This window comes from Pinus tabuliformis, chromosome 9 (genome assembly GCF_031772625.1).
Source record: "Pinus tabuliformis cultivar Carrire ecotype Pingquan chromosome 9, CPIR1, whole genome shotgun sequence".
Taxonomy (NCBI): domain Eukaryota; kingdom Viridiplantae; phylum Streptophyta; class Pinopsida; order Pinales; family Pinaceae; genus Pinus; species Pinus tabuliformis.
Window position 1 is genome coordinate 1,122,203,585 of NC_142307.1, and position 27,655 is coordinate 1,122,231,239.

Here is a 27,655-nt window from a genome sequence, read left to right on the forward strand (position 1 = left end):
AGATAATAGAGGAGTATACACTCCAAGGAATTTGTTTCCTTTTCTAAATAACTAGGATTAGAGGGAGTTAATAGTCCCTTACAATCCACAACAAGATGGATTTATTGAAACAAAGAATAGGTCCATTAAATAATTTAGCTTATATTTCATGTTTGGAAGATAAAGGAGATAGAGTAGCAATTGTTGATGGTAAATTCCTTGTATGGCCCAAGGGCTCAAGTATAAACTTTGATAGAATAATTGGGGTTTGTGAAGGAATATCGTACAGACTCTTGAAACAACCAACTCAAGCATTAACGAATAATGATATCAATACATGTGAACTATGGCATAGAAGATATGCTCACCTTCACTATAGATCATTTCCAACTTTAAATCAGATAGTTTCAGGTGTTCCAGAATTGAAAAAGGAGCATGAAGGAGTATGTAAAGGTTGTGTGCTTGGGATGAATGTCAATAAGTAGTTTCAAAGCAATGAGAGTAGGTCCAAGGAAATGTTAGATTTAGTTCATTCTGATATATGTGTTCCAATGTTAGTGAAACCCCTTAGAGGTTCTTTATAATATGTAACTTTTATTGATGATTTCTCTCACAATATTTGGATTTACTTCATGAAGACCAAGGATGAAGTCTTCAGCAAGTTTCAAGAATTTAAGGCTGAAGTAGAAAAATTTACAGGAAAGAAAATTAAAATTCCAATATTTGATAATAGAGGAGAATAAACTTCCAAGGAATTTGTTTCCTTTTCTAAAGAAGCTAGGATTAACAGGGAGTTAATAGTCCCTTACAATCCATAAAAAAATGGATTTGTTAAAAGAAAGAACAGGTTCATTGAAGAATCCATTAACACAATGATTCATGATCAAGGCTTGCCCATGTTCTTATGTAGTGAAGCATCCATGAAAGTAGTCTATATTCAAAATAGAAGTCCTCATCGAATTTTGGAAGGAAAGACTCCTAAAAATACATTCACCGAACATAAACCAAAGGTTGGACATTTGAGAATATTTTTTTTTCTGGTCTACATACATGTACCCAAAGATAAAAGGAAGAAACTAGAGCCTTCAAGAAAGAAAGGAATATTTGTTGGATACAGCGAGTCATCAAAGGCCTATAGAATCTATGTTCCAGGACAACGACAAGTTGAAGTCAGTAGAGACATTACCTTTGATGAGAAATTTCCTACTGGAATTCTAAAGAAGTTCCCATGGACTTTGATGACGATGAATAAAATGAACCTCCTAAGGAATAGGGTTCGGGTCCATCCAATCCTTCAGAACATCTCATACATCATCAAGAAGAACCAAAAGGAACTAGTGAACCAATGGATCTAGTTGTTGTTCCTGAAATCAGGAAGAGGTCGACTTGGCTTAGATATATCTTGCAGGAAACAGAAAGACATGAAGCACCACATGGCACCTTTAGGGAAACCCAAATACCGAAGAGGTATTTTAGATATGCAGCATTGATGACTAATATCATTGATTATAAACCTTTGAAATATGAAGAGGTAGTTGGCCAGCAAGTTTGGAAAGATTCGATGATGGAAGAAAACCAAACTATTATGAAGAATGATGTATGGGAAACTGTGCCTACACCTGAAGGGAATTAAATGGTGACCTCCAAATGGATATACAAGATTTAGCATTTAGTGTATGCTAGTATTGACAAATACGAGGTGAGGTTTATGGCTATAGGATTCTCCCAGAAAGAGGAAGAGGATTACCATGAGACTTTTGCTCTTGTTTCAAGGTACACTACTATTAGATCTATTATTTATATTTCTTCTTCTATGGGTTGGAATTTACATCAGATGGATGTAAATACTACGTTCCTCAATGGTGTGATTGAGGAATAAGTGTACATAGAACAACCTTAAGGTTTTGAGGTTCATAGGAAGGAGTTTCATGTTTTCAGATTGAAGAAATCCTTGTATGGACTCAATTAGGTGCCTAGAGTCTGGTATTCTCAAATTTATAGTTATCTCTAAAAGTGATGTTGATCCAAACATATATATCAGTTGAGAAGAATGAACCTATGATTTTATTATTGTATGTTGATGACTTATTTTTGACAGGTGTAGAGCATCCAATCATTCATTTTAAGAGGGATTTGGCCTCTAAATTTGATATGAAGGATCTTTGGTTGATGTGCTACTATTTAGGGATAGAAGTATGGTGGAAGCCTGGTGAAATATTCCTTGGTCAAGGAAAGTATATTATCAAGATCTTGCAGAAGTTTGGGTGATGGAATGTAAATTTATGGCAACTCCCATGGTGACTAATCTAAGAAAGTTGAGAGACTCTGAATTAGATTTGGTAGATCCATCCATGTACCAGAATTTGAATGGCTCCTTGATGTATTTGGTTAATACCAAGTCGAACATTTCCTTTAAAATGAACACTCTAATTCAGTTCTAAGTAGAATTGATACATGATCATTGGATTGTAGCAAAGCATGTATTGAGGTATTTACATGGTATAGTTGATTATGATTTGAGATATGTCTCAAATGGTCATATACAAATGCATGGATATACAAATCTAGATTGGGAAATGAGTGCAGAAGACAAGAAGAGTACATTCGAAGGGAGCTTCACTTTGGGCTCCATTATTATTTCATGGATGAGTAAGAAGCAAACATTTATTGCACTCAACATTACCGAGGAAGAGTATATTGTAGCCAGTTTAGCGATTTGGGAATCAGTATGGCTTTGGAAGTTACTCGTAGGACTATTTTATCAGTTGTTGGAACCAACTGTGATATATTGTGATAATAAAAGTTGTGTGAAGCCTGCAAAAAAAATCGTTTTTCCATGACAGTTCAAAGCACATTGAGATCAAGTACCACACCATTCATCACATGGTGCAGAGGGGAGCAGTGAAGCTCTAGTACATCTCTATTGATGAGAAGATAGTTGATATTCTTACAAAGCCTCTGTCTAGAGGAAAGTTTGTATACTTCTAGGGAAATATTGGACTCATTGATAATGCCTCCCTTAGTGAGAGGGGGTTTTGATCATATAGCATTAGGGATGGACATTCTCCTTGTGTCACATAATTTAACCAGGATTAGGGAGAATGGTCCAATAGAGGACAATCATTATTTCTATGTCATGTATGTGGAACAGAATTAGGAAGAATGGTTCTAAAGGCCCATGATCACTCAGTTAAGTGGGTCCTCTTTAACATCGGGTTCATAACTCTCCAGATAAGTTGAATGAGCTCATTTAGCATTAGGCCCAAAATTACTCAGGTCGAGTGTGGCCTTTGAAGATTCAACATGTGTCAAAGATATTGACTGCAATGATGGTGAACAAAGACCAGTGTGTATACCATGTGTCAAATGCACCAAAATTATGGTGAGTAGTTTATCCTTATGATGTACCATGTGTCAGGAGTACCAACTAGGATTATGGTGAGGATACACTATAGGTCAGAAGTACCGAACATGATTACGGTAACTTGTTGATGTTGCTGATTTACAATGATTTGTTGACCAAGATTATGGTAATTGGGTGAATTTTATGCTGATGATGAATTTGTATAACCTTTTCTTATAAAAATTTGTCAAAAAGAGAACATTTGGATAGTCATTATGAATACCTAGCTAAGATGGAGTGTTGAATTTTTTAGCTATGGTAGTTTTTCATAATTTATATTATAGCCCTTGAAATATATAATGAAAAATTAATACATGTTCTATGTTGTTATCCCTTGAAATTATTAATGTGAGACATGTTCTTCATGTTGGTTTCAAAAGAGAAAATTTTGAATTTTGAATTTTTGGCTCCAAACTTGTCAAGTTGGCCCTCCTTCAAGTCAAGTTGGCCCCAGTGAGGAGACATCCATTCAAGCCAACCAAAACACTATACATAAGGCACTTGACCTCCTCCACAAGGTACCATTTGACCTCACGTATAAGAAGGTATATTTTGGGCATCCATGTGAAGGAAGAAGAAAGATAAGAAGGGTAGCAAATTAAACTTATAGGAAATTGTTTTTGGGTAAAAAGGCCAAAATTCTAGGCAGAAGGGCCGAGTTTTTCTAGGCAGTTTCTAGAGGTCGAATTTTGGCCTAGGAAGATCAGGCAAAGTCGAGTTTGTTGACCTTCACTAGAGGGTAGATTGACCAGGTTTTACCATCACATTGTAAGTTAGTTTGACCATCGTATTGACTAGAAGAATTAGGTGTATCTATTGTTGAACTGGAGAATTTATCTAAGGAAAAGGTTGCTAGGATTTTCCCTAAAGTGGGTTTTCCTAGGGTAAATCCTATGTTATCTTTCTGCATTATGATCTCTATTTTCCCCACGCACTTATGGTTGAATTTTTGAAGTGTAATTGGTTAATGATAAATTGGAAGTGCTAAAAGAATTTATATATCATTAGAACTAATTATCAGATTTCAGAAATTAGTATTTATATGTAATGCACTTGAAAAATCAACACTGAGAAAAGAGGACTATGGGGAGACATATTTTTCATACATTGTTTATCGAATTGGCTACAAATTACGATAAGACTTCTGTCAAAGAAAAAAATGAAATTTATTTGAATTTAAATTCAAATTTACACAAAAACAGTTATGACATATTGTTCCATGACAAAAATCCAATTATTGGAAATTTTGAGCCACTTTTATGCAAGAAAAAAAGTTCAACATTATTTTATCATGAACATGTGATGAATATAGAAAAATACGAAGAAACAGAACATGAATGGATGCAAATAGAAAAAATCATGAGGAAAAATGTATTTAAGACAGTGTTTAGATCCAAGAGTATTTATCGTGAAAGTTGTTTTCAAACGATATGCTAATTGACATGCAATGGATATGATATCCCCTGTCTACGACACATGATTGCACAGACTTTTTGCAATTAAATAATGCATAATGATTCTTTCGCAGCAAGATGCATATAAAAATACATGAATGAGTATGCAATCAGAAAATTCCCTCAAATAATAAATTGGGCAGGGTACATTATACAATTGGAACTACCATATGAAAAAATAAATATAGAGGCCCTTTTTTTTATGATTGGAAATGCTATATCTTGAATACAACTATATACATATGGTCTGCTAATACATCAACCATTCTAACTAAATTTTTCTCATTCAAGAAATACCTAAAGGTATTTCATGTTATCCAATATGGAACAAATATAAATCATTTTCATTTTTAACCTTTGGAAGAAATAGGAAAAGAGAAAAACATTTTACCTGACATTGAAGCAATTAACCAAGTGCCATATATAGAAGAACCCTATAGAAAACATAATAGGAAAAGGATGGAGAGCTTTGAAAACATGAAAATTGATGAAGATACCACACAAATTAATAGAAAGATTATCAATAAAAACAAGAAATCATGCTTATCATTGCATCAACTCAAGAAACATATAAGAAACAAGGATCTTGACCAAACAAATCTATTAAAAAAATAACATTTATCATTGCATCGACTCAAAAAACATATTAGGAACAAGAATCTTGAAGAAAAAAATATAATAAAAGAAAAAAAAAAAAGAAAAAATGATACAAGATAGTAGGGCAAACATCAAGTTATTGAAATGATCAAAAGCAAGGCAGAATTCAATGCCTTCAAATAAATGTAAAGAATATTTACAAATGTTCGATTACATACTTGAAACAATAGTTGAACAACATTATTTGAAAACATACAAGATGTACAATTTATGATTGTGCCATATGCAATGAAACTTAATTTTAAAAACATGTCATAGAAAGACAATCAACCAATTTTACAAAAAATAAATACGTATGAAAAAAGGAATTAAACAATGACAAGACTATCATATATATATATATATATATATATATATGAATTGAAGAAAGACTAATAGCACCGAGATTATCATTTCTACAAATACCATCACTTGGGTAGAATTGTAGAAAACCACAACTTGCATTGACTGGTGCAGTAATCAATTTACCTATTGACAAATATTGAATTCAATATGAACTTCCTCATGACATAAATGAATCTAGCACAGCGTTAGTAGCAATTAAAAAACACTTGGTGTTCAAAAGCGCATATGTTGTTGGTTGAATTCATATTCATAAAGTGATGAAGGCATCAAAGCAATTATGTAAAACTACGCTTTATAAAATGGAGATTGTGACAATAAACGAAAAATGGAAACAAATATTTAATGAGAACATTCATGCATATGAAATTGAGACAGATAAGTAAAGCAATGATGATGATAACTATGATGAAGAACCATTGACAAAGACAATGTTACTACATGGATTTAGTGATTGGTATAGTATTTATGATCTTCATAATCGTCAAATAAACATTGCTCCTAGTGAAGGCTATAGGCTCTTAGGCATATTTAGAGATAAATATTTAGGGGGCATGAGTTCCCCAGCTTTGTTCTATGGAGAAAAATGACCATACAAAGTTACAAAAAACTTTACATATCACAATATTATTCAATGGGAAGTTTTGCATGAAGATCATGATTTTTCGTATCATACAATGAATATGTTTTACAAAGCAGTGTGAAATATCCTCAACCAAGTCTTTAATTGTATTTGGATTCGAATAAGGAAAACATAGTTAAAAGGAAAAAATCGGATATCCAAATATGTTAGGACAAAACCAAATTTGGATCGCATTCTGAAATCAAACATTGACTATACTAATCATAAAAGAATACAAACATCGCTATACTATTTTTTTCATTTTCACAAGAACTTATATGCAATGATTCAACAATTAGGTCCACCAACTTTCTTTGTGATGTTTAGTAGTATTGAGCATATTTGGTAGCTTTTAGTAAAAGCATTACAATAAATAAATCAAGAGAAAAAAAATTCAACTAAAAATCAAATTAAAAAAAATGATATTGATACCTTGATTAGAAATTATCACATTACTTGTGTATGATGTTAAAAAAAAATAGAATAAGTGCTCTCTACCAATCAATTTTTAATGAGCTCAAGTAGTTTTGTGAGGTCGTCGACCATTTATTTGTAATAGAATTTCAAAATCAAGGAAGCCAACATGAACATGAATTGCTATGGATAAAAAATGCCCCTATTTATGGAGCAAATACAAACATTGAAATTGAAAAATCCATTAACAGGTACTTGTGTTGTGATTCAAAGATACTTCTTGCGAATATCAAAAGTATTCAACACCGTCGTCATACAAAAACTTGTAGGAAAAAAGACACATGCATTTTAGGTTCAATTTCCTGATTCCACCAATAAGAAAAGCACAAATTCTTGACACTAAGGAATTTGACAATGCAACTTGAAAATGAAAAGTCAATAATTGATGCCCTAGAAAATGTGAAACATGATTAAGTATATACATTTGTTGGTTTTGTTGACAAAATAGGTATAATAGAAATATATTACATCCATGCAATTTAGTGTAGTCTAATGAAAAGAATAATTCTATTGAAAAGGAAGCCAACAGGCATATGGACTAATAGCTTTGCTTGACATATTCCATTAATCTAGGATGAAAATATTGATGCTCAATTTGTACTTGACTCATACACTACATCCACATATTATAGTTCATACATGAAAAAACTAGATAAAACAGTGATGTCGATGTTTAAACATATATGAAATGGTTCTAAAAAAAATGATGTTGATGCCATAGAAGCAATTACAAGACTTGTAAGAGCTTTACTAAAATTGAAATAAATGTATGCAAAACAAGTTGTATATATAATATTATCATTTCCATTGAACATTAGCTCAATAAAATGTATATTTATTAATACTTCAGCGATAGATGATCGATCATTTTTACCAAAAAGTCCAAAATAATTGATATGTGAACCGGATGATTTAGAGAACATAACATCTTTATCTATCATCGTTCACTATGTACAACGACCATAAAACTTTGAACATATATTCTTAGCATATTTTGCATCATGTTATACAATACAAGGCAAGAAGAGAAGAAAATTTGACAAGCCATATGTTATAAGGTATGTGAAATACAATAAGCATATTAACTCCAATAACTATTACAGAGAGTGATTGGTGTTGTATGTACCATATCATAATGAGGAGAACTTTTTTAAAGAACAACATTTGGATTTGTAAAATGCAAATATATAATTTAAAGAAATCATAAAATGCAATGAACAAAAGTTCAAAAACATAACTATAACATCGTTGATTGATTTTGACAACATGATAACTAAAATTGAAAACAAAGGTTGCAAGTTGTTTGATAGAGATATACCTACATATCAAGAAATAGATATCGAAACATGTTATCAAGAGTATAACGTCAAATTACATTTTGAATATTTGCAAAAGGTCATAAATGCAAAATTGATAGTTGAAATAACCTAGCAAATCATAAAAAAGCCACATATATTAGAAGAAACATAATTATATCAAATGATGAGACAATTGAATACATAATAAGCAAAGACAGTGAATGAAACATTGACAACAAAAATAACATGTCCAAATAAACCAATGCACGCATTTTTGATAGGAGGTGCGGGTACTAGAAAGACATTTACTACACAAGCAAAATTTCCAATCTCTGATCCACATGTACAACAACATATTAGAATATGAACCAACCCAACAAAAAGGAATTGTAACATCATATAAAGTGAAGGCAGCATTCATTGCAGGTATAACATTAGACTATATATTCCATATGTCATTTAACTAATTAGAAGACCTTCCGCTTAAAAGTGAGAAATTCAACACATTAACAAAACATTGCAAACAACTTTGTGTAGTGCTAGTGCTTATTAATGAAGCATCCTTGATAGGTGTAACATTCTTGTACCAAATGGATAAATGTTTATAAGAAATAAAGTGTATCCCATTGGCTTATTTTGGAAATATTGATATAATATTTTTAAGTGACTTATTTCAAGTGCAACCTACCAAAGATTCTCTAATTTTTGAATATCCAATCCTAGAATGGAAGAAAACACTATACTATTTTTAGAAAGAAAAAAAAAGATGCTATGAATTGCATATTTCAATAGGCCAAAAAGGCAAAAATATTATTGAGATCATGCGAGCAAATCAACAAGACACGGGATATATAAATGATGATCTTCGTAGACCTACTCCACTAAATCCATTATTTCCATACCTATTTTATAGGAACAAGGATGTGCTAAAGCACAATGAAAAAATGTTGTTACATGTAAACGAATAAATAATAGTTCTTGATGCAATTGATGGTGATGAAAGGAAATAGGTTATGTACCATATGTGTAAACAATGAAGTTTCCACCAAAAAACCTAATAAAATATAGTGTTCTCATTGAGATATATGCAAGAAACTACAATATAGAGGATGGCCTTGTTAATGGTGTTGATGGAATATGCAAAAGATATACAAAAAATAGGAAAAATGTTGATGTAATATGGATAGATTTTGTAAATCCAAATATTGGTAGATTGCAAAGAAACAAGTATCATGAAATATGATAAAGATATAATCACCAAATTGGACCTCAATAAATACTACGTATTTCAAAACCATTGGCATCTCATAGAAAAATCTCTAAAATTATAATGCGAAAATAATTTCCAATGCAATTAGCTTGTGCTAGAACAATACACTAATCACAAGGCTTAAGGTTAGATGGACTTGCATTTGATCTAAGCGGTATATGGACACATGGACTAGTGTACACATCATTGTCACATGTTAAAACAATGGAATCATTATATCTTGTCACAAAACTAACACAAAAGAAATTTCATGCGAATAATAAAATATTAGAAGAAATGAAGTGGTTAACAACGCATGCATTATGGAGACTAAAATATATACAAATAGAAAATGCACTTACTTTATTGATTGCAACTTTCAATACACAAAGTCTATATTCTCATGTCAATGACATTATACATGATGAAGATCGAATGAGTGGTATGATTCTTTGTATACAAGAAACATATGTAAACATTCCACCGTCAAATAATGAATTTTGAAAATTCAATTTCAACATATCAAATTTTCTTCATGGAATACTTATTTTCATAGAAAAAACATGGAGATCATACCAAAAAATTATTTTTGTAATAACAAAATTTAACGTGTTTAATTAAATATCTATTTCCAATACCAAGTATGCATAATAAATGTATATGATGTGCCACTGGCATTTGTTTCAACAATTATTGAAACAATTGCAATGGAAAATTAACAATTAATGCATAATGATTATATTTTTATAATTATTGGATAATTCAATATTGACATCAATTCATATAAAAAAAAGGTAAACAGTTATTAGAGTACATGCAATCAAAACAATTACAAGAAATAAAAAATAACTTTGTTCCAAAAATAAAAGCTATAATTGATCACATTTGGACAAATTTTCCTATTGAACAATGCCATGTCAATATTTCACATTCATACTGGAGTGATCATGATGCAACTCATGATTTACAACATTTTATGTGATTTTGTGTACATAAGCTATGCATTTTTCATAATCAATGTCATGTCAATATTTTGCATGCAAATTGGATTGATCATGATTCTACATCTATGTGATTTTGTGTACATAAAGTATGCATCTGGTTTTAAACACCATCATTTCTTAAACTTTAACTTAGCTTAAAATGCACACTGATGAAAAAATGTTATATGATCATTTATAGCAATGTGTACATCTATTCAATGTATAAGGCTACATGATCATTTTTCTATTTACCATAGATTTTAATAAAAGCATACCAACAAACTGATTGAAAAGAAAATGGTTTATAAAAAAAAATGTGCACATATATTCAATGTATAAGGCTACATGATCATTTTTCTATTTGCCATATATTTGAATAAAAGCATACAAAAAACTAATTTAAAAGAAAATGGTTTCAAAATCAATAGTCCTAAGTCTTATTTCTATTCATTTTCATAAGAAATTTTTACTTATTTCTATGCATTTGGCTTAAATTATACCTTGAAACTAGGAAAATTGGATAAAGGTTCTAAAAGTAGGATCCTTTTATATTCTCAAATTGTCAATATATAAATAGCTTCCAAAGTTTTTAAGTATTTTTTTGCAAATGTCATCAGGGAAAAAAATGATTTCAAAATCATGCGACATATATATGATTTTTATGCATTTTTTTTTTTTATTTTTAATTATGTCTATGTATTTGATCTAATTCATATCTTGAAAGCAAGAAAAATGGATAGAAATACAAGAGATACATGTGATGAGCATCAGAATTGTAGCAAGGATGCTGCAACTCCTGGGCTACCAACTTTACTTATCAACCCGGGGTTCGTACAAACTTGGAGGTGACATTGCTATATCCACAAGTAGAAGTGAAGGTCCTGCCTATTGTCACTTGTTCATTTGGCGAGAGATCCTAGGGGTTCCAAGCCAGACTTCTATAGAGTCAAAAGAAGCTTGATTCTTTGATGGAAGAAGAGAAAATATATTCTAAGAGAGCTACTCTAGTGCAGTAATGAAGAAAACAACATGTAATGCTAAATTACACCATATCCTAATTAACCATTTAAACAGTTATGCTAAGAAAAATTGCTAAATCAACACTAAACTAATGCTGTTATCTAAGTTACAGAAGTAAAGAGCATCAAACCAAACTAATGTGTAAGCAAGGAAACTAGACTAAATCTGTTTTCACTTTTTGATTTTTTTGGTGATCGGACAATGTTAGAGTCTAATTGAATAACCAAATTGAAACTTGGGAGTGGCAGCGTTTAAATGATATGTAGAACAACGTTCGGGAAGGAATCAAGTGGAATAGCAAGCAAAGATTGAACTCAGTGAAAGGAAGATGTAATGAAGCAGTAGTGCACAGGAAGATGAGTGGCAGAGATCTTATCACAGGAGATTACATGAATAGATGGACGAACAAGATTAACAAAAGATGAGAGGCGAAGATCTTATCGCAAGACATTGAGTTAATAGATGGTTGAACAAGATTAATGGAAGATGAGCGGCAAAGATCTTATCGCGAAGTTTAAGTGAATCGATGAACGAACAGGATTAACGAAAGATGAGCGGCAAAGATATTATTGCGGAGATTAAGTGAATAGATGGATGGATCACATTAAGTCACGTGGTGACAGAAAGAAGAAAAATGTGCGGAATGATGGAGTGGTCTTCGTAGGTGGTAAGAAGTTTCTCACGCACCCTCAAAGCTGTAAGTAGAATTCATAAATTTTGCGCGATTAGACTAAGTGACTGACACGTAGCACGAGAAAACCACTTTTCTCACGTGCTCTTGATCGGATAACGGTTGTGCAAGAATTTGCGCGAGATTGTGTGATAGTTGTTGGATCGTGCGAGATTGATCAACGGTGGAGATCAGCCAAGCTAGTTGGCGATCGGGTGACACAATAACCGTTGGATCAGGCGAGGCAGATCGACGGTGGAGATTTGGAGCACCTAAAGTCAAATGTTAGAAAGAATATAAGTGGTAAGCAGTATCTCGTGCGCCCTAAGAGTTGTAAGCAGAATTCCTAAATTTTACGCAATTAGCATAAGTGAGTGACACATAGCATGGGAAAACCACTTTTCTCGCGTGCTCTCGGTCGGGTATTGGTTGTGCAATAATCCACGCAAGATTGTACGATAACTGTAGGATCATGCGGGATTGATCAACAGTGGAGACCGGACAAGCTAGTTAGCAAGTGGGTGATGCGATAGCCATTGGATCAAGCAAAACAGATCGATGGTGGAGATTTGGAGCACCTAAAGTCAAACATTGAAATGAATATGCGACAGGCAGTTAACGGTGATTGGTTAGGCTTGTTATGGATCAAATGGTAAGGAGATCTACTAGTATAATCTGATTAAGACGTGATTTATTGGCTTCCGCATATATTATGCATGAAGAAAGTGTTGAAGGAATGAGAATATGAGTGAGACATTATTACAGAAAGATAACGATGAAATGAACCAAGTACTAAATCAAGACGACAAACTCCAAAGCTCATGCGAGAACTAGAAATCTATGTTTTTGGGGGTTGTTGAAGGGTCTCTTCCTCAAGTCATGGTCCCAAAGGGAGGAGGTGATGCCGAGACACCTGCTGACAACCTTATGGGGATCTTTTTCTCCTTCTTAACCTGATAATTGAAATAAGGTGCAAATGGAAGCAAACTAAAACACAACCAATCTACTCTATGTTGTTGTAATGGAAATGCGGCTACTTGAGCAAATGAACTACTAAACGATGAATCTACACTAGCATACATGTACAATAAAGAGGAGCCTTTCACTGCTATGGTTGGGCCCTAACCCAAGAGCTTTAGCCCTCTGAGTTAACTCAGTGCTGGCTCAAAACAAAACTCATTCTTATTATCAAAACAATGGATTACATCAAAAACTGTCACAAGTCTTGCAACTTGAAAATAAAGTAGAGTTTTACAATAAAAAATATGAATCCTACTAAGGTCCTAGGTCTCTCTACTTATACAGCTAAAGTCTCCAACGACTTCCTTAAAATTAGGGAGGCTCGACTCCCAAACTCGAGATAAACTGGCGCTTTAAGTTCACTTGCTTGGCTGCTTTCTAGTCCTCATGATTTGGTTGTTTGCACTCCGAGCTGATGGAGGAATATTCGAATGGAGGGGAAGTAAATGAGGAAGATTTACCTCATATAATTTCTCTCCCTTGTCCCATCCGAGTTTTGACCGAGGTCTTTGCCAAAATTCCTTGCTTTTATCCTTTAATCCCGCGTTAAATGCAAATTAGACCACAAAGCAAAATATCCAACTCTAACTCATCTCATAAACAAAATATAATCAAAAGTATGCAATAAGTTGTGAGAATAGTTGGTTTGACTAAGCTAGGAGGTGAATTAAGGCCCATATAATTACCCAATGATGAGGCTCATCATCATTCCCTACTGAAAGTGTTACTTATCCTCTGAGCAACTTAGTCAATGTCTATGTCCTTCATGGCTCTGGTAGCCTCTCTTACATCCATGCCTCTGTTGTGGTCTCTTCTTCTTGTTCATAGAAGCATGCTTTCCTTTCTACTTCTTCCCACTGCCTCTTTTCCTCTTCTTTTTTTCTCCCTTCTAGCATCCCTAGGAATAGTGGTGGACTATGTTTTAGGCCTATCCAATTGACCTTCAACCTTTTCATTGATTACTTATACATAGGTGTCCTGTTGAGTGCCTCTCTCAACCTTTGAGGGGAGTGATATTCTCTAATCTTCAAGTTGTGTGGCAGTGTGTTCCATCTCCCTAAGCAGGCATGTATATTGTCATCTCCTAGTAGCCTAAACATATCCTCAAAATGTGAAATTGCTTGCTCTTGGGCGGCAAGATATATAGGTGCCAGCTGAGGATCATTTGCAATTAGATTATGGGTGCTGATTAGGGCCATGGGATTTGATTGTTCTGCTCTAATAAAAAGAGGTTCATTTTACTCTCTGGCCAATATTCTTTTAATCTCTGCAGCCCTTGACTCCTCATGGTTCATCCATGATGCCAAAGCCATTAATTGTAGATCTCCTAGATCGGCATTAGGATCCCAAGCATTCATGTCTGTGAGGGCCATGTTGTGCAAGTAAAACTCAGCCATTTTAGCCCTGTCATCTAGTGTACTTTGATCACAAAGATCAATAAACTGCCTATAGTCTTGAAATGGCATGGTTCCCCTTTGTGCTAGTGTTTGAATCTGAAATTGCAGCCATTGTTCTCTGAGGTAAAGAGCATAGGATTTAGCTAGAATCCTACACTAGATGGCCTCCAAGGAGAGGCCAGACACACATGCTAGTTGGTTTTCCCTTTCCTTCAGCTGTCCTCTCAGCCATGCATTTTCCCTCTCAAGTTGATCTCTCATTATTGCTTCTCTATCCCTTAAGCCACTTAGCTCTTTGTTTTTCTTATCTTCTTCCTCTTGTTGTTCTTTCTCATCTCCATCAATTTCTTCCTTCATTTCCTCCTCTATTTTAGCATCATCCTCCTTCTCTTCTCCTTCATCATGTTCCTCTGTATTAGTTTCTTTTACCCATCTCATCCCCATCTAGCTCTGTATCTTCTTATTTTTGTTTTGCCTCCTCCTCACTAACAGAAGGACTAACATCATAGGTGAGGGTTTTGATGTCATCCTCTGCTGGTAAGCCTCTGAAGAATGACCATGTTATAGGGATCTTGAGGTGTTGGAGGTCATCTTCAATGAGGATCCTAATCAACCCATGGTGATCTAATTGTTGGTAATTCCCTTCCTTTACTTTGTTTCTAGAGTCTATGAGTGATTGCATCAAGAAATAAGGTATGCTGAGTCTTTGGTGAACTGGTGTTTCCACCCCAAATCTTGATTCTTCAAGCATCCTAAAATGGTAGCCATAAACAACATTGTATCTATGGAATGTCAGATGAGGTGACGAGGTACAGTGAATGAGGTGGATGGTAATGAATGAGGGTGGTGGATGACGTGGAGGAGATGAGATGGAGTGGAGCGATTGGGGTGGCCCGCTGCGGGGTTAGGGAGTGTAAGAGATATTCATCAGGCTTGAACCCCCCCGCAGTAATCTCAGGCCGTAGATCTCGATCAAACACCTTGATGTCATGGTCAACTGCGGGGGTTGAGGCTGAGTTATAACTCGTGCTCGTTGCTCCCCCGCAGAGCACTTCATCTACCTCTCGAACCCACGCTTACTTAAATCTTGTGCTATCGATCAACTTTAATATGGGTCGGGGCTCCACCTTACATCGGATTTGAATGCCCTCAAAAATAAATTACTGTTTTCGAACTCTTGCATTCTCTTTTGATTTTAAAAAGAATTTCCTTTTTGCCACCTGACTGTCTGCTTTTTCAAAGGTGTCCAAGTTAACTGGCCACCTTTTCACTTATAAACCAACTACCTCATAACCCTTACAACTTTTGATCAAATGATGTATATGAGTGAGTGAGCGGGATACTTACTTGTTGCCTCAATGCCATGCTGCAATTGTCAAAAATTAGAGGTGTTGCGTTGTTTATTTGCTTCATGGTCATTCTTCTTCCTCCTCTGTTGTCTATTGTCTGTTGTCTAGAGCTCTTGGATCATCCTAGTGAAGAACTATAGCTGATGATTTATATTATGTGGGATAGGCTACTACAGGACCTAACCAACCTACCATTCACCCTCGGATTGCTTCCTGTAGGTTTTTGGGAGATCCTGTAGGAATACAGGGGATCTTGTAGAAAACACAGTCTTCACCTAAATAGAAGCACTGAAGTGAAAACAAAACAATGGAATTGATGGAGAGATGCATGGTAAGGAGTGGAGGAGATGAAGATAAGTGAGGCAGGGTTCCCTTTGGATCCTCTCTTTGCTCCTTGATGGTCTTTCTCACCTACCTGCAAATAACAATTTTTTATTTTTTTTTCTGAAAAACACCTAGGCTGCCTTAGAGAGGTTTTCACCCTAGATGTTTTCCCTGGGTGCCTCAAGGAAGGTTTTCACCCAAGCATATTCTTATTCTTTTTTCATTTTTTCATCATTAGGCCACCTCACGAGGTTTTCAACCCAAAGATGGGACTCAGGCACCTCATGGAGGTTTTCACCTAAGTCCTTATTCTTTTTCTTTTTTTTTAGTGACCTGATGAGGGAGGAGCTGGAACTTGCTCCACCATCATTACTATTTTATTGATATTGTCAATGAACTGTTGCTTTGATAAAGGCCTCTTGTACATTTTCAATCGGTGTCCATTAACAAGCAATGTAATGGCTTCTTCATCTATAGTTCTGATTTGCACTAAACGATTATCATGGAATCTTTCTATTGTAGCATTTTTTTGTTTTGATAAGTTAGAATAAATTAGACAAAAAATGAAAATATATTTACAAAATTTTAAGATAGGATGTGGACAAAAGAATATTGAATAAAAAATGTTAGGAAAATATTTTGATAAATATGTCCATATCAAAGAAAATGTTAGGGTAGATGCCCTAAAAAATGAAGGCGAAATAAAATGTTAGGTTAGACAAAAAAGAAAAAGAAATCAACTATGAAGGTGTTGCAAATCTAAATGCCACTACTTTGTTCTAAATTCAATTTGAAAAATAATAAGTTGTGTGCAGTTTGTTTAGATGCCACACTAGGTTATTTTATCCAATTATACAATTGCATCATAATTGGATTTGTTTTAAATTAATTCTCATAGGTAGAAAATAAATTGGCTCAATAGTTTAATATGAGCTAATGGAGGGAATAAGGTATAGAGATAGATTTAAAAAGAAAATATTGAGTTTCTAGTTCAAATGCACTCTGAAAGGATAAGTAAAAATGTGAAAGTTTGAGATGTTGAAATGATTATTTGCTAAAGATCAAAACATTAGAAAACATATTTATGACGGGAGTTCGAATAATCAAAGTTTTGACTTTATGTTATTTCATTCATATGCTATCACTCCATTAATTAAAACACCTGGATCCACAACTGCCACATCCACCTATCATATTGCGACCCCACCATTAATTCCCTGCTCACACGTTAAACTCCGTCCACCTCACCTCTCATCCCACACACTCCTCCGCAATCATACATCCCACACTCCCTTTTGGCCCTCATTCATTGTTTGAAGTTTATCTGCGGGGGGGTTTGAAATGGGCAGTCTTTAATATTGTCTACATAAACCACAAAAAGTACCTTTTAGTCTTCTAGGATTAGAAATCCCAAAACCACAAACCACTCTATCTTACCCCCGAATTCAGTATCCTTCATAGTCATTTACCACCACCCCACGTCACGTTTCACTTCATATCTCCCGTCCAATCATCTACCGCCTATCTGTTGCCCATTCATCTCCGCTCCCGTGCATTTATAACCAAATGTCTGTTAATTAACCCGTTGGATAATTAATGAACTTTCAAATGTTTGGCGCAACCCTCCCACTCCATTTTTCTCTTTATAAACATTGTGTCATGCATTTTAAAGGTTACACAGTTAACTTCTGCGACCAAGATTATTCTTCAAGCCCGCCTGTTCATACAACTCAGCCACTTGTCCCATTCGCGAGCACATCCTCCAAGTCCACTTTTCAGTTGCCTGTCTCCACTCTGGTAACTCCTTTTACCATTTTGTCATTTACAGTTCACAATTTCATTTGACAAAATGCCTCCCAAGGGAAAAACAATTGCAGAAGTTTCAAATCCTTTAATTCACCCACAAGTTGATTTCCACCATACTCCATTAGTTGAAAAGGATTGCAAAATCATTGAGACTTCTTCTCAATTTGATTTATTTGAAATTTATTGTTGGTGGGAAGAGCAGCTAATTGACTAGAGTGATGAAATTGGGCTTTGGGAATCCTAATTACCCAACTATATTTTTTCACAAATACACAGAGCTCTAGAGTTTGTGAGAAAATGCCATGAATCCTATGATCCCAGCCAGAGAGAAATTATCTCACCTACTGGAGAAATCCTCTGTCCCATTAACGTTGATTCAATTGAGAAAATGTTGCAGGCCCCTACCACTACACCAACTCATCCTTTTTCCCATGAAAACCTGATAGAAGCTTATAACAAATTGGACTTTACCAAGAGATCCCAGACCCTGGAACTATTTTTAGCAATTGGTAGTCCTCTACCAAAGAGAAATCCCCCTTATGATTCATCTATGTTTCCTGATAGAACCAGGCATATTACTACTATCCTGTCCTATTTGCTTGGTTATCACTCTAATCAGTCTGTCAATGAAGCCATCCTTGGTTTCTTATCCATGTTTTCTTTTGATTCTAAGCCTACTATTATTTATGATTTCAATCATTTCATAGCTGAAACCATACATGAGAAATTTGTTAAATTTAACACTGAAGAAGTATTCAAGTATGCTTCAGTACTTGTGTATCTTTTTATATATTTTCAGGGAGACAAATTCCCATTTCCTTTGCAGAAACTTGATGAAGAAGGACAACAACAATCAGTGATTTTCTGGACTTCAATGGGGATGAAGGAGAAAGAAGAATTCACATACAAGAAGTTCATAGAACTCTTTATTCATCCAACCCTCAGCCTTATGAGCAGCACTCTATTACCAAGGATCAGTGAGGAGATTTTCAAATAATTTCAATTCATAGATCAAGCTGCAACAGGAGATTGGTATTGCTACCAAAACTACATAGAAATCAGGGTTTTTGGTTGTGATATTCCACCCTACAAACTGCCAAAGTACCTCCCTGTTATAATCTTTGCACTGGAGTACTTGAGGAAATGATTGAATGCAGATGAAGTACATTTTGTAGCTACCAAAAAGAAATCACAATTTAAGCTTAAAGCTCAAGTCGATCCCTTCATTTGTAATACCAGGGCAGTGGGGGAGGAAGCTGATAAGTTGTTAAAAGAAATGAAATTTGATCTCAGTTTCTCTTGGTCATATGACCCATTGGGAGTCATCTCCAAACTCAGGGCATAAAATAAGTTCACACCATATCATCATACAGCTAGGCCTAAGATAGAAAAATTCAAGAATCAATTCGAATGGACAGAGAATACCCTCCAAGAGGCTAAGGAGCAGGAAATATCTACATCAAATATGCAAACTCCAATTGCATAGGAAAAGATAGCCAAGAGGGGGAGGGAAGAACAATATTCACTTGCAACAGAGGCAACAAACCAAGGCCTCAAGATTTTTCACAGGAAAAAGAAACAAAGGGTCTCTATGAATATTGATTCACAGTCTAGTGAATAGTATATACAATCTCCAACTCAATCTACCACTTCTCATGAACAGCAGATAGTCCAAATTGTTGGAGGCATTCCAGAGAATAAAGAGTAAGACATATTTCATGTCTTTAGTGAAATCAAAAGAAAGAATGAAGAATTGAAGTTAAATACTTACACCCAATTTTGGAAGCATTCTTCCAGCTCTCAAGCCAGGCTTCTTTCAGTCTTTGACTTTCAGAAGGGGAAGATGCAAATGGCTTTCTTACAGGCCCAAGTTCCTTAGCCCAGGATTGCAACACAATATCAGGAACACACTTATTTTGAGTTTAATGTCAAGTATGTTCATCTAATTGATCAAATTAAGATGCAAAAACAAAATGGACAGATGATTGCTTCAACCTTGACAAACACTGCTATGAGTTTGTCAAAAATGCAGGTTACATTGGCCAACATTCAATCACAATTGAATTTGGAGAAGGTCTCCTCGTTAGCAAAGGATACCAAGATTCAATCCTTGGAAAACTTAGTGCTAAGGATGGGATATGATCCCTCAAACATAAATTATGCAAAGGAGCTCATTAATAAAAAGAACACTGAGGTTGCAACATTAAAGAAATAGATGAAACTACCAGCATCTGAGGATCCAATGGCCAAAGAAATTGAGGAGACAGAGACTCAAAAGTTAGATATGATGAAGCTCATCATAGAACAAAATTTGAAAATAAAACAAATGGAAGAGTAGATGGAGAAATTGGTTAAGTGGAAGGAGGAAGCTATCAGGAACATTCAAACTTCAATGGATGTAATCTCTCTTGTAGTAGTTCCCATCGCCAAAGCTTCTACTTTAGCCACTACATCAGCAACAGGTACAACAGAAGGAGCTAAAAAACTTATTGAACTTGTTCAAAACCTATCTATTCAGATAGGAGAAATCAATAAACTAAAGGATGAACTCAAACAATTATGGTTTATGAAGTCTGTATCAGACAATTCACATACAACTGAAACAAACAGACTCAAAGGCCAAGTGGAAATGTTGCAGAGAGAACTCACACATTCCTTCATAGGAAACAAGTTGGGTTTAGCAAAATAAATTCTATGGGAAGAAATCACAGAAGCAATCAAGGAGATTTGGCCCTCCATTAAGATAATATTCAATCAAAAAGATCTCTTGGAAAAGGCTCAGGAAGCAATTGAATCCATAATTAAGCAGCTGGAGGATATGCCAGAGACTGCCCCTATGATATAATCAAATTTTTGAATTCCAAGGATGGTTATGAGCTTGAGGAGTTAAGAATAAGTGACAGAACTGCAACAATATTAGAGGTAAAGAAGATTATCACTAAGAAAAATCTCACCCTTCAACTACAAGTGCATCAATGTTAACAACATAGTTCAAAGATTTTTCAACAAGATTGAACCTTTGGTCAGCAAAGGTCTACCTTCTATGATGGTTATTAATGATAAATTAATTCCAATTGAGGATTATGTCAATAAGTTAACAGAGGTGGGCACCCATGCAACTTTAGTCACCAATATTAAAGGATTAGCAACACCAGCTCTCATAGTAAAAAAACTTAGGGATTCTTTCTTCATCCTAGATGAAATCAAGCATATATTTTTGGTAAAATCCACTTTTACTAAATATACCGAGATGGATGAAATCTATAGGAGGGTAACAAATATTTCTATCCCAAATAAGAAACGATGGGAAGAATTAACAGATTTACTTGATTAAGGATAATTGAACAGAATTCAGTTTTTGAGGGAACGATGAGCCAGCTTCAACCAACCTTTTCAGTAACAGCCATCAAACAACACCAAACTAGTGCCAGATCATTAGAAAGTTGTATTTTTTATTGAGTAAATAATCTATTTTTGTAAAAGCAATTCATGATATTTTTCGTCCTACTATTGTATAAATAACTCTCTTCACGAGTTATTAAGGGTTGCACCCTTGAAGAAGCATTTCTAGACATCTGATGTAATTAATCTTTCTGGATCATTAATACGAAGCAAAGGATTCTGAATTCTGTTTTACATAGTTTTTGTTTCCTGTAAGTTTTTCCAGTGTCATTCATTATGTTTTTTTCTTCATATACTTGTGTCTTATAGAGATAACTAGGTAGGAATAACTGTATTTCAATCTATTCCTATAAGCTTTCTAAAGTGATAATCTATAAAGAGAATGAATTAATAGACTGTTTTTTAATTAATTCCCTCAAAATCAATAAATCATCAGCATCTTCTGTAAGTTCACGTGTATTTTCTCAAACCTTTAAACATAGTTTAAAGGTTTTCATACTTATGATTATCTAGCTTTCAATTTGAAAACTGTGGCAATCATATTACTTTTTTGTTTCTTCTCATCATCATAAAAGGATTTTCATTGTGTAAATATTTATAACAACCCTCTGTTGAGATATTGATATTATTCAAGAGGTTAGGCACATCAGTTCTATATCTGTTTCATCCATTGGTCTCCCAAATTAAAACAAAACCCCCAAAACATTTATCTTAGATGCTCTGACATAATAGCTGGCCATTATTATCTCAGAGATACAACACTTTCCACTAGATAAGGTTCGAGCCATCTTGTCCTTAGCTTGCCCTTGAAGTCTTTATAACTAGAATCATATAACAATGCCCAATCACCCTCTTGAAATTGCTTCTCCTTAATATGTCTTTCATGCCAGATCTTCCTCTGAAGCTGAACTATCTTTGTATGTAGTAGGGCCTACATTTTGAATTCATCCAAGCCATTCAAATGGAACAATCATTCTTTCTGTGAATGACTGAGATCCAAATCTAGTTGTGCTGTTATCCTTAATGTGTTATATTCAAACTCAATGGACAACAAAGCCTTTTTCCCATAGACCAGCTCATAGGGTGTAAATCCAGTGGTGGTCTTCCATGTTGTATTATAGGCCCAGGTAGCCTCAACTAGTCTCTCTGCCCAATCCTTCCTGCTACTGCTCACTACCTTGGTTAAGATGCTTTCCAATGCCCTGTTGGTCACCTCCACTTGACTATTAGCTTGTGGATGATAAGGAGTGGAGGTCCTATGCTTGATTTTGTGATGGCTGAGAAGTTCTTCAATCATGTTGGAGGTAAACTGGCTGCCTTGGTCTGTGACTAGCTCTCTAGGGTACCCAAATTTGTAGAATACATTCTCCTTTAGGAACTTAGCCACCTTCTATTCTGTTGCTGCCTTAATTTCCTTGGTTTTAGCCCACTTAGTCAAATATTCAGTGCACACAATAATGTATTGTTTTTGCTTTGGAGGGTTGGTAGGCCCAAGGAAGTCCATGCCCCACTTGTCAAATGGCTTGAAATTCACTTGAGGTTGTAGGAGCATTTCATCCCTTGGAGTAGGCTTTCCCATCCTCTGGCACCGATCACACTGATTAATGTACTTTTTCACATCCTGATGAAGAGTGGGCCAATAATAGCCTGCTTGTAACACTTTTAATGTTGTCCTCTTTGCTACAAAGTGACCTCCACAAGGCCCATCGTGACAGGTCAGAAGGATGTCAAAAACTTCCTCTTCCCTTACACACCTTCTCAATATTTGATCTGGGCCAAGTTTGAAAAGATTGCCCCCAATCTAGGTGAAGGGGGCGTTTTTCCTAACTATCTTGCTCTTTTCTTTGGAGGGCAAGTTTGGTGGTAACTGTGTTGATACCCAATAGTTTTCTATATTAGCAAACCATGGGGAGAGAACTGAAATAGCAGACAAATTCTCGTTTGGTAACTAGTCATCCACCATTCCTTCTTCACCTGCAGACAGATTCATCCTAGATAGAAAGTCTTCAACAAAATTTTCCTTACCAGGCTTATCAACAATAGTTAGATCAAATTGTTGTAATCAAAGCAACCATCTTATATTTCTAGCATTCACATCTGTTTTGTTCATTAAATATTTGATTGCAGCATGGTCAGTATGCACAAATGTTTGGTAGCCTGTAATGTAATGCCTAAATTTGTTTAATGAATGCACAACAACCAGGAGTTCCTTTTCGGTCACTGTATAATTTAGCTCAGCTTTCGACAGGTTCTTACTGATAAAATAGATGGCATAAGGCAATTTCTCCTCTACCTAACCTAAGGTTGCTCCTATGGATTTGTGTGAGGAATCAACATGAATATGAAAAGGGAGGGCCCAGTTTGGGCCTCGAAGAATTGGTGCAGTGGTTAACTTACCCTTTAAAATGTCTAAGGCATCTTGACAACTTTTTGACCATATAAACTCTTAATCTTTGGTCAACAACCCAAATAAAGGAGATGCCAACTTGTTGAAGTCCTTTATGAACCTTTGGTAGTATCCAACTAATCCTAAGAAACTCATGACATCCCTCTGCTTTTGTGGAGGTGGGACCCTTTGGATGATTTCTATTTTGTTTGGGTCCACCTATAGCCCTTGCTGAGATATTGAATGACCTAGCACGGTCCCTTCAGTCATTAAGAATTCACATTTTTCGGGACTTAGAGATAGGTTCATTTCAATGCATTTGTGCAATACTTTGCATTGGTTAGTTAGGGCTTCTTGAAAATCACAGCCATAAGATGTAAAATCATCCATATAAATTTCCACCACATCATGTACTAATTCAGCAAAAATACTCAAGACTGCTCTCTGGAAAGTGGCAGGTGTTGAAAATAGCAACATGAAATGCCAAAAATAGAAGTGCTAAAAATAGCACTGCTATAAATAGAATTTTGGGTACTAGTGTTGGATTGAGCAACAGGGATGAAAAATGGAAGTGCTAAAAATAGCATTGCTATTTTTAGCAGTTGAGGATGGATTCCAATTTTAGTCAGTCCCTGGACTAAAATAGGAAGTAAAATTCGAATTTGAACTTAACAGCTGTTTGAAAATAAATTAATTAATTCACCATGAGTTAATTAGTTGTGAAAAATCAAAAATGAAGTCTATGTGAGGACATGCAACCGTTTCTCTATTAATTGAGGAATTTATCCATTAGTTAAAGAGATAAGGATGTGTTCTAATTTGAGTTGTAGTTAGTTGGCTCGGTTAACTGAGTCAAGTCCAGTTACATTGATTTAAACATTTTGTTTAAATTAATGTGAGTTCAGTTAGTTAATGCATGCTTGCATATAGCCGCTGCACTTCAGATAACTGAACATTCTCTCATGAATAACTCATGCATGTTAGTTTAGACAGAGACCCAGTTGAGATCAGAGGAGGGACAGTGTATTATCATTTGGATGGATTTTTCCTATAAAGGAAGCTCATCCATGGAGAAGGATTTATCTCCTTTAGGATTACACATTTATATCAGAGGTTAGTGAGTGTGTGAAGAGGCCAATTCACACAAGTGGTTGCACTGGACCCCAAGGAAAATTAAGCAAAGAAATAGGAGGCTTGGAGGGTAGAGGAGAAGGTTTGAGAGAGGCCTTTGACTGTCTATGAGCAGTAGAGGGATTGCAGAGAGAGCAGGATAGCTTGAGAGCTGATTCTTTTTGTAATCCAGACTATATTTCCACTTGTATGATAATACAAAGTTGGGGTTTTAGGCTGAGGCTTCCCCTGGTTATTTCTTCTATGTTATGTGTGATTGATTTCTCATTCTCAGTTATATGTGTTCTCTTGATCTTGCTCAATTTGATTAAGCTTCTGCATAATTGGTTGTAGAAGTAGATCAAGTATTTTACTTTAGTATATTACATTATCAGGTGATCTACAATGGGAATTTCTACAGCAGGAGCATTGCATAGGCTAAAAGGAAAGACCCTATAGGCAAAATTACCCCAAGGCCAGGTGAATGTGGTCTTATCCTGGTCTTCTCAGCAGATTTGGATTTGGTTGTCCCCACTGAATCCATCTAGGAAAGAAAAAAAAATCTTCCCTACCAGGCCATCTAGCACTTGGTCAATGAAGGGTAGGGGAAAATGATCCTTCTTTGTGGCTTTGTTCAACTCCCTATAATCGACACAAATCCTCCACTTACCATTTTTATTGGTAACTAACACTAAAGGAGAGACCCACTCACTATTGGACATAGGGTAAATGAATCCTACATCTAGCAGTTTTTGCAGTTCTTCTTTGACTATATCTTTAAGAGATAGTTTCATCCTCCTTTGTGGTTGTCGGACCAGCTTGCAACCTTATTTGATGCATATGTGGTGAGTACACACTGAGGGGTGTACTCCTTCATTTCCTTGAAACTCCAAGCGAAGGCTTCTAGGTTTTCTCTCAACATGTTGCATATCTTTTCCTCTTCGAGAGCAGAAAGAGATGGATTAATTTTCAAAGTTTTTTCTGGGCCAAATTATATGGTTTTGACATGGAGTGGGTTGGAACTGGCCAAGCATAAGTCATGTGGATGATTGCTCTGGGTTTCCCTTACTTCTTCTTCTAATGGTAATGAACTAGGGGTTTGACTTTGGAGCAAGTGTTCAATTAAGTCATCCTCATCTTGTTGTCCTCTTCCTATGGTTTCTTCCAAAGCATAATGTTAGGTTGAATAAACCTCATCTTCTTCCTCCTCCTCCAACCATAAAGGTAAATCATGCTCTAGAGAAGGTTGAGCAGGAGGGTATAGGACTAACTATTTGGACATATGCCCATTCTTGATGGTCATATTCCTAGCTCTACAACTAATGTAAGCATCAGCTGTGGCCAACCATGGCCTCCCAAGGATGAGAGGGTAACCAGCAAGCTTAGCCTTAGGCTGGAGAACTGGAAAATATGCAGGGTACTCCAAAGAGCTAATGGAGACCATCACATGCTCCATAATTCCCTCAGGGGTGACTCTGGAATGGTCTGCAAGTTGCAGAACTGTTGTGGTCTTCCTTAATGACCCTTGGAGGTTGAGCTTGAGCATGGTGTCCTTGGTCATCACATTAATGGTAGCCCCAATATTGATCAGAGTGTGTGGGACGATGGTGCCATTGATGTGCACATCTACTACATGGATTCTAGGGTCCAAATATTTCAAACATATTACCTGCCCCAACATTAAGTTAGACAGCTGCCCAATGACATTAATGGTAGGGGAACCCATTTTTCTTCTTCCTGGATGCTTGAAGCATTTCTCCTTAATCAACTTATTGTAAATGGGAACATCGTTTATTGCCTGAAAAAGGGGGATCTTTACACATAGATTTTTCAATTCTCCCAGAAGTTTAGTTTCTTCTAGGGTAGGCTAGAGTGGTTGGGCTAATCTCTCAGGAAAGGGTGGATTTAATTTAAGGTTTCTTTTCTCTCTTTCTTCCTCAACCTCCCTATGTGGAGAGGGAGGTTGTTTATGCAGGAAAATTCTCCCAGATCTTAGGTTGATCTCCTGGATTTCTATAGCATAAGTTGGGTATGATGTCTCTCCATTGTATACTTGTTGAGCCTACCTATTGTTCAAGTTTGGATTTAGTTGGGCAGGCACCTCAGGTTGTTTGGGTGGAGCAGAGTGTAGGAGTTGTGGTAGGGTAGGTGGTGGAGGCAATAGAGCTGGAGCATTGTTGTATTGGGGCCTCCACCCCTGGAGTGGGGTATTCCACTGAGGTTTTGGCGGAACATAAGAATGAAATGACTGGCTAGCTGGCTGGGAATGATATTGAGATGCATAGGGCCAAGGAGGGGGTGTAGACTAGGAAGGATGAGAAGGGGGTCCCCAAGAAGGTATAGTTGTGGTTTGGTTGGGGTTGTAATATGCATGGGATGACCCTTGGATACCCTGCTGGTATGGTCTCCTTTGGTTGATGTAGCAAAGCTGATCAGTGACCCCTTCAGCGCCTTGATATACATCTTTAAGTCCAGGTAAAGAAGGGAACTTTTCTGTGGAGTGGTTTTCTTCACAGACCGAGAAAATCTCAATGCAGTTCAATGGACATTCATTCCTAGGATGCCTCCTGGTGCATCTAGGACAAAATATGGCCAAGGCTCTCTCTGCTTCCTCTTGCTTCCTTTTGATGTTCATGGTATCCAATTTCAAGGCAAGGGTTTGCAGCATCTCACTTTTGAAATCTTCCAGCATATTTCCAATTTCACCCTT